Here is a 7818-nt window from a genome sequence, read left to right as displayed (position 1 = left end):
ACAGACTTTTTGAAACTACTTATACGGTGACTTAGATTTAGGTGCTAGTTATTACGCACTGTAGCCATTCACCCTGGTCGACCATCATTTTTCGAGTAATTGACGAAAAACAGTTTCGAAAGTCTGTGAGACGCTCAATACTGCTCAAAAAGTCGCATTAACAGGTTGGTTGCGTGGTGTAATGGGTCAGGTGACATCTTCATTTGCAGGACCTCCTCTGGTGTAGTATCTTTTTTATTTTTAAATCCTTATCAAAATGACTTATTTTTGTTTAATTAGTTGATTCAAATTTGATTTCATTCCTTTGTTACATCATTTTAACCATAATATCAACTTCAAGTGCTGTCATTTTGTTCCTATCTTTCTTTTCCCACGTGAAATCTTGGTTCATGTGTTTTTAATTAATTTTATACATTACTTTCTATTTGTTTTGTTTTATCATCCTGTTTTTTTTTTCGTCCACATTATTAGATTCGTTATGTCTATTTCTCATTTTACTTGAATTTAGCTTTACTTATGAACCCTTCCTTCATTTAAATCTGGATCTCCATTATTTTGTCCTTGGTGAAGTAGATATTTATTTTGCGTTTTAAATATTCGAGTGAAAAATTTGCACATGTCGTAACGAAAAATACATTTTTCACACCACTGCTCAGTCAATGTAAACAGATTATTTGGTCTTTCGTTTCTTAACTGATGGATCGAAATTTTCAGGTAATTGAATATTATAATTGATGAGTAATATGTACATACTGATATTGATAAAAATTACGATTGGAAAAAGAATGATATGCAGGAAAAATGTAACAAATGAAATAAGTTCATATGGTGATTAAAATAATGCGAGAAAGGAATACAAACAAAAAATTAGACTGAAACCCAATAATTGAAGAAAAATAATTATCGAAGTCATTTCGATAAAGATTTAAAAATCAACAAAATTTACTGTATGTGACGAGATACGAATCTCTTAAATGTGAAGTTATCATCCTAGCCACTACACCACGCCCAGTCTACGTAACTAGACTTCTTCAAAGATATGGAGGATCAGACGAAATTTCGAAATTGTTTCTGTCATTTAATCGAAGACGAGGGTCCACCAGAGTGAAAGGTATCGGACCCTGCAGCCAAGGGCCTTAACCCACATCATCGAATATTTGGTTTCCAAAAATCGATCCCACCTGCTGTGTACCTCTCCTTGTTCGTCATACTGATCGCTACGAAATTGTAGTACCGAGAGAAAAGCCCAAAAGACCGTTTGCCGACGCATATTTCAAAGTATGTAGTAAATAATTTCCAGCTACACCAAATGTTCCTTTCACGTGGTTATCTTCTACTGTTTCGTAATCTTTGCATTCGTTACTGACCTTTGCCCGCGACTCCGTCAGCGTGGGCCGCTAAATCTCATGAATTTTGAAAGATCCTGGAGCGCATTGTCGGTGAGGGAAACGGATATACAAGAAACTGATGGTGAAGGTGTGGAAAGGGCGCAACGGCAAAGAACGGGTGTGTTTGTAAGCACAGGCACAGACATTCGAAAGTGTGAAATAGCAACAGACGTGGACAGGGGAACAAGTCAGAGTTATATTTAATTGAATTACGAAAATTAACGGATTTCTTTATATAAAAACATTTGAATTTTTCCCCGTAAGAGCCATTTGTTGGCTATGTGGGCTACGCGCAATATGGAAACTATTTCACCAGCTCGAATATAATGCTTCCGGTACGATGAAACGATCCACACACGAAACTGACTCGATACACGCAAAAAGAAAATTTGACGATTTTACCAATTTTCACGGGCAACTCACACTTGACGAGAAATTTGATTATTGAGCGTCGCACAAAATTCCACGTCTCTTGAACGGTACTGGACATCATCACACAAAATGTCGGACTTTTCTTTCGTCAGTTCCTAGAAAACGAGGACACACGAGGGCGAATGGCTGCCGTGTGTCGTACCTGGGATCTTAAGCAACATCACCGCATATTTGGTTTCAAGAAGTCGATGCCAAGCCTGGGGACATCTCCTCGTTAGCTGTGTGCGCTAAGTTGAAAATCCGCGTCGGACGGAAAGCGGGCTCACAAATTTTCAACTTTCGCGACTGAACTGTTTGCACGTCCGATTGAGGCTGACTTTGGTACCAACGTCAAAATGTAAATATTTACGGCCGACGTATCAAATAGCTAGTGGCGTCTGTTACGCTGGACAAGTGTGACAGAACTAACATCATACGTATTCTATACCGCAGAGAAGTTTTTTCTTTTTTTTTTAATGCGAACGTTTTAGGTTAGGCTTTAATGTGACAGTTTTTGACGCTGGATGGAACAGGAAGTTCACTGCTACCAGTTACTGTTTGTTTACCTCCACGACTCGTTTCTTGGGTCTGAACCTCCATCATCAAGTGGATTTACATTTTTGACATGAGCGCACGACTGCATGCGTGTGTGTGTGTGTGTGTGTGTGTGTGTGTGTGTGTGTGTGTGTGTGTGTGTGTGTGTGTGTGTGTGTGTGTGTGTCGATTTTTGGAGGAATTTATGGCACTGTCCCCAATGGTTACTTTCATCGTCGTAACACATCACACGTGTACTGTCATATTTTGTAAACAAAACGCATCAGATGTACACTGTCATATTTTGTTTACAAAATGTGACAGTATACATGTAAGCTGTTACGACGGTGAAAGAAACCTGTGACCAATGAAGACAGTGCTGCAAGTCCTCCAGAAAATCGTCACACACACACACACACACACACACACACACACACACACCCCATACTAAGAAATGTAGGCTATGTGATCAGAAGTATCCGGACTCCCACAAAAACTACGTTTCACATATTAGCTGCACTGTGCTGCCACCTACTGCCAGGTACTCCATATCAGCGACCTCAGTAGTCATCAGACATAGTGAGAGAGCAGAATGGGGCGCTCTGCGGAACTCACGGACTTCGAGCGTGGTCAGGTGATTGGGTGTCACTTGCGTCATACGCCTGCACGCGAGATTTCCACACTCCTGAACATCCCTAAGTCCATTGTTTCCGATGTGATAGTGAAGTGGAAACGTGAAGGGACACGTACGGCACAAAAGCGTACAGGCCGACCTCGTCTGTTAATGACAGACGCTGCCGACAGCTGAAGAGCTTCGTAATATGTAATATCTACTATGCAGACATCTATACAGACCGTCACACAGGAATTCCAGACTACATCAGCATCCACTGCAAGTACTATGACAGTTAGGAGGGAGGCGAGAAAACTTGGACTTCAAGGTCGAGCGGCTGCTCATAAGCCACACATCACGCCGGTAAATGGCAAACGACGCCTCGCTCGGTGTAAGGAGCGTAAACATTGGACGATTGAACAATGGAAAAACTGTTGTGTGGAGTGACGAATCACGGTACACAATGTGGCGATCCGATGGCGGGGTGTGGGTACGGCGAATGCCCGGTGAACGTCATCTGCCAGCGTGTGTAATGGAAACAGTAAAATTCGATGGCGGTGGTGTTATGGTGTGGTCGTGTTCTTGATGGAGGGGGACTTGCACCCTTTCTTGTTTTGCGTGGCGCTATCACAGCGTAAGCCTAACGTCGACTTCGTGCCAGGACTGACCGACCGACATCGATACCTCTCCTCAGTGCAGCACTCCGTGAAGAATGGGCTGCCATTCCCCAACAAACCTTCCAGCACCTGAGTGGACGTATGACTGCGAGAGTGGAAGCTGTCACCAAGCCTAAGGGTGGGCCAACACAATACCGAATTTCAGCATTACCGATGGAGGGCGCCACGAACTTTTAAGTCATTTTCATCCAGATGTCCAGATACTTTTGATTACATACAATACATCCACCTGATGATAGACGTTTAAACCTTTGAAAGGTGTCGTGGAGGTGAGGAAACAGTCAAGTACTTGTTTCATTCAGTAGTAGAAAAGTAGTCACTTTCTTTGTTTCGGCGCCAAAATTACAGAGTGGCGAGAGTCTACAAAAGCAGGTCTTAGGAAGAGCGCTTTGTGTAAAGTTGTTACAGAGTTCATACCTTAAGCAAAGCTGAAAGTAACTCTATACGTGGAATTCGTTGAGAGCATGTTTCTGTAAATTTTTTGGATTAACTTTTGTCCAGAATTGAGGCAAACCGTATAAACAAAAGATCTTTTGAACCTGAATCATCATTTACGAGACGGGAACAAGAACGTAATCCCTTCTGAAGATGTTGCATACTGCTAAGCCCTTCTCTGTACAGTGGCGAAGAAATCGCGACAGTAACTACACTACTGCCCATTAAAATTGCTACACCAAGAAGAAATGCAGATGATAAACGAGTATTCATTGGACAAATATATTATACTACAACTGACATGTGACTACATTTTCACGCAATTAGGGTGCATAGATGCTGAGAAATGAGTAACCACAACAACCACCTCTGGCCGTAATAACGGCCTCGATACGCCTGGGCATTGAGTCAAACGGAGCTCGGATGGCGTGTACAGGTACAGCTGCCCATGCAGCTTCAACACGATAGCACAGTTCATCGAGAGTACTGACTGGCGTATTGTGTCGAGCCAGTTGCTCAGCCATCATTGACCAGACGTTTTCGATTGGAGAGAGATCTGGAGAATGTGCTGGCCAGGGCAGCAGTCGACCATTTTCTGTATCCAGAAACACCCGTACAGGACGTGCAACATGCGGCCGTGCATTATCCTGCTGAAGCGTAGGGTTTCGCGTTGATCGAATGAAGGGTAGAGCCACGGCTCGTAACACATCTGAAATGTAGCGTCCACTGTTCAAACAGCCGTCAATGCGAACAAGAGGTGACCGAGACGTGTAACCAATGGCACCCCATAGCATCACGCCGGGTGATACGCCAGTATGGCGATGACGAATACACGCTTAAAATGACGATGTCGCTAAACACGGATGCGACCATCGTGATGCTGTAAACAGCACCTGGATTCATCCGAAAAAAAAAAAAATGACGTTTTGCCATTCGTGCACCCAGGTTCGTCGTTGAGTACACCATCGAAGGCGCTCCTGTCTGTGATGCAGCGTCAGGGGTAACCGCAGCCACGGTCTCCTAGCTGATAGTCCGTGCTGCTGCAAACGTCGTCGAACTGTTCGTGCAGATGGTTGTCGCCTTGCAAACGTCCCCATCTGTTGACTCAGGGATCGAGACGTGGCTGCACGATCCGTTACACCCGTGCGGATAAGATGCCTGTCATCTCGACTGCTAGTGATACGAGGCTGTTCGGATCCAGCACGGCGTTCCGTATTACCCTCCTGAACCCACCGATTCCATATTCTGCTAACAGTCATCGGATCTCGACCGACGCGAGCAGCAATGTTGCGATACGACAAACCGCAATCGCGACGGGCTACAATCCGATTTTTATCAAAGTCGGAAACGTGATGGTACGCATTTCTCCTCCTTACACGAGGCATCACAACAACGTTTCACCAGGCAACGCCGGTCAGCTGCTGTTTGTGTATGAGAAATCGGTTGGAAACTTTCCTCATGTCAGCAGGTTGTAGGTGTCGCCACCGGCACCAACTGAATGCTCTGAAAAGCTAATCATTTGCATATCACAGCATCTTCTTCCCGTCGGTTAAATTTCGCATCTGTAGCACGTCATCTTCGTGGTGTAGCATTTTTGACGGCCGGTAGTGTACAAGAACGCGGCACTTAAGAGTCGAGCAGTCATTGCGTTATTTCCAAACTGGGCCACGTTAGTGGAAAACAGCGATCAGCTCCACTTTTCTGTGAGGTTTTTTTCGTCCCGCCTACCAGTAAGGCGTGGCAGAGAAGGGAGGAGAGGACAGACGCCGTGACTTGCAGCTGTTTGCTCAGGCCGCTCCCCGCGACGCTTTCTTTCAGGGGCCGAACTCGCGCGAACGCTGCTGCTTTTCAATGCTCCGCCGTCCCCCTTTTCTTGTCCGGCGCTCGCCGTCTATTTCGAGAGACAGCCAAGTATTCCGAGAACAAAGCCGGGCTTGTGCGGGAGGACGGTCTCCTCCACAAGCGGGCCACTTCTCAAGCAATCGATACCTCCCCAGACACCAACGAGCACTATCTCTCTCACTCACTCACTCACTCACTCACTCTGTCTCCCCCCTTCTTTCACACATCCCCCCCTTCCGGCTAACTTAACGCAACTGTACATCGCACTTATGCAATAATTCTACGACCACCACAACGCCCTTGCAGGTTTTTTCTGAGACAGTGGATCCGAAGTTTAGCGGGAAGGTGATGGGGTAGGGTGGCGGGGGTGGGGGCACCGATGATACAAAATGGAACGGGGCACTGACGGTTCTGTTCCAGACTTCTCCAGTTTCCAACTCTATACGCATCCGTCTCGCTCCTCGACGTGTTGTGACGTCACCTGCCCACTTCTGCAAATCCAGAATGCAACTGCTTCACTCCGTCTGACACCCATTCTCTGTATCCCTGAGTAGGGCTCTGAGCACTATGGGACTCAACTGCTGAGGTCACCAGTCCCCTAGAACTTAGAACTACTTAAACCTAACTAACCTAAGGACATCACAAACATCCATGCCCGAGGCAGGATTCGAACCTGCGACCGTAGCGGTCTTGCGGCTCCAGACTGCAGCGCCTAGAACCGCTCGGCCACAGCGGCCGGCCCTGAGTAGGGACGAAGAATTACACGAGAGGTGTTCAATAAATAATGCAACATTTTCTCTCGGCCGATTTCTGTTTAAAAAAAAAAAATAAATCGGAATTTCTTACGTGTCATCGTAAAATATTCCTGCTTCAGTCCCTATAGTTCCATCGAGTTTTGGTAAGTGGTGACGCCATGCGTAGCTTCCGAAGTGGCGGCTGTAGCCGAAGTGCGTTCCAAGCGGAGAGCTCTCACTGTGTTTCTGTTGGCAGGAAAGCGGAGCATCGACGTTCACAGGCGCCTGCCTGATGTCTACAGAGACCTGGCACTGAACAAAAGCACGGTGAATCGTTGGGCGGCGCGTCTGTCATCATCGGAACAAGCCCGGGCACACAGTTGTTGCTCCTGCGGTGTTGGAACGTGCGGACACGCTCATTCGACGTGATCGACGGAGCGGAATCAAACATCTCGCTGCTCAATTGGACGTCTCTGTTGGTACTGATGACGCACTTGTTCACCAGTTGAGGTACTCAAACTGGTCTGTGCACTCGGTTCCTCGCCTCCGAACCGAAGATCGTAGAGATCTGTGCGGAATTGCCACTGTCACAAGCGATGACACGTGTATTTATCACTCCGCACCGGAAACAAAATCCCAGTCCGTGGAGGGGCGGCACACCACATGTCCTGCGAAGAAGTAGTTCGAAGACACACACTCAGCCGCTGAAGTCATGGGGACGGTCTTCTGAAAGTCTGATAGAATTGCTCTGTTCGATGTCCTCCCTCACGGTACAATGACCAACTGCGTATTCTCCTACCGTCAGGAAATCGAAGAAACAACTTCAGCCTGTTCGTCGCCACAGAAATGGAAACCAGCTTCTAATCCTCCATGACAAGTCAAGGCCTCACTCATCTCTGTGCACGCGAGAGGATCATGACGATGATGATCATGATGACGAGACGTCGACGACTGGTTCGGGGGGCGCACAACTGCACGCTCATCAGCGCCCGTACACATTCCCAATCTCTACACAGCCCAATCCAGCCACTTTCATGAATGATGATGATGATGATGACAACACAAATACGCAGTCCCCGGGCAGAGAAATTCCCAACCAAGGCAGTAATCGAACCCGACACCCCGTGATCCAGAGGCAGCAACGCCAGCTGCTAGGTGACAAGGTGCGGACCGCAGCTAACAGC

Source organism: Schistocerca americana, chromosome 11 (assembly GCF_021461395.2).
Source record: "Schistocerca americana isolate TAMUIC-IGC-003095 chromosome 11, iqSchAmer2.1, whole genome shotgun sequence".
NCBI classification, from domain to species: Eukaryota; Metazoa; Arthropoda; class Insecta; order Orthoptera; family Acrididae; genus Schistocerca; species Schistocerca americana.
This window is presented reverse-complemented; position numbering follows the sequence as displayed.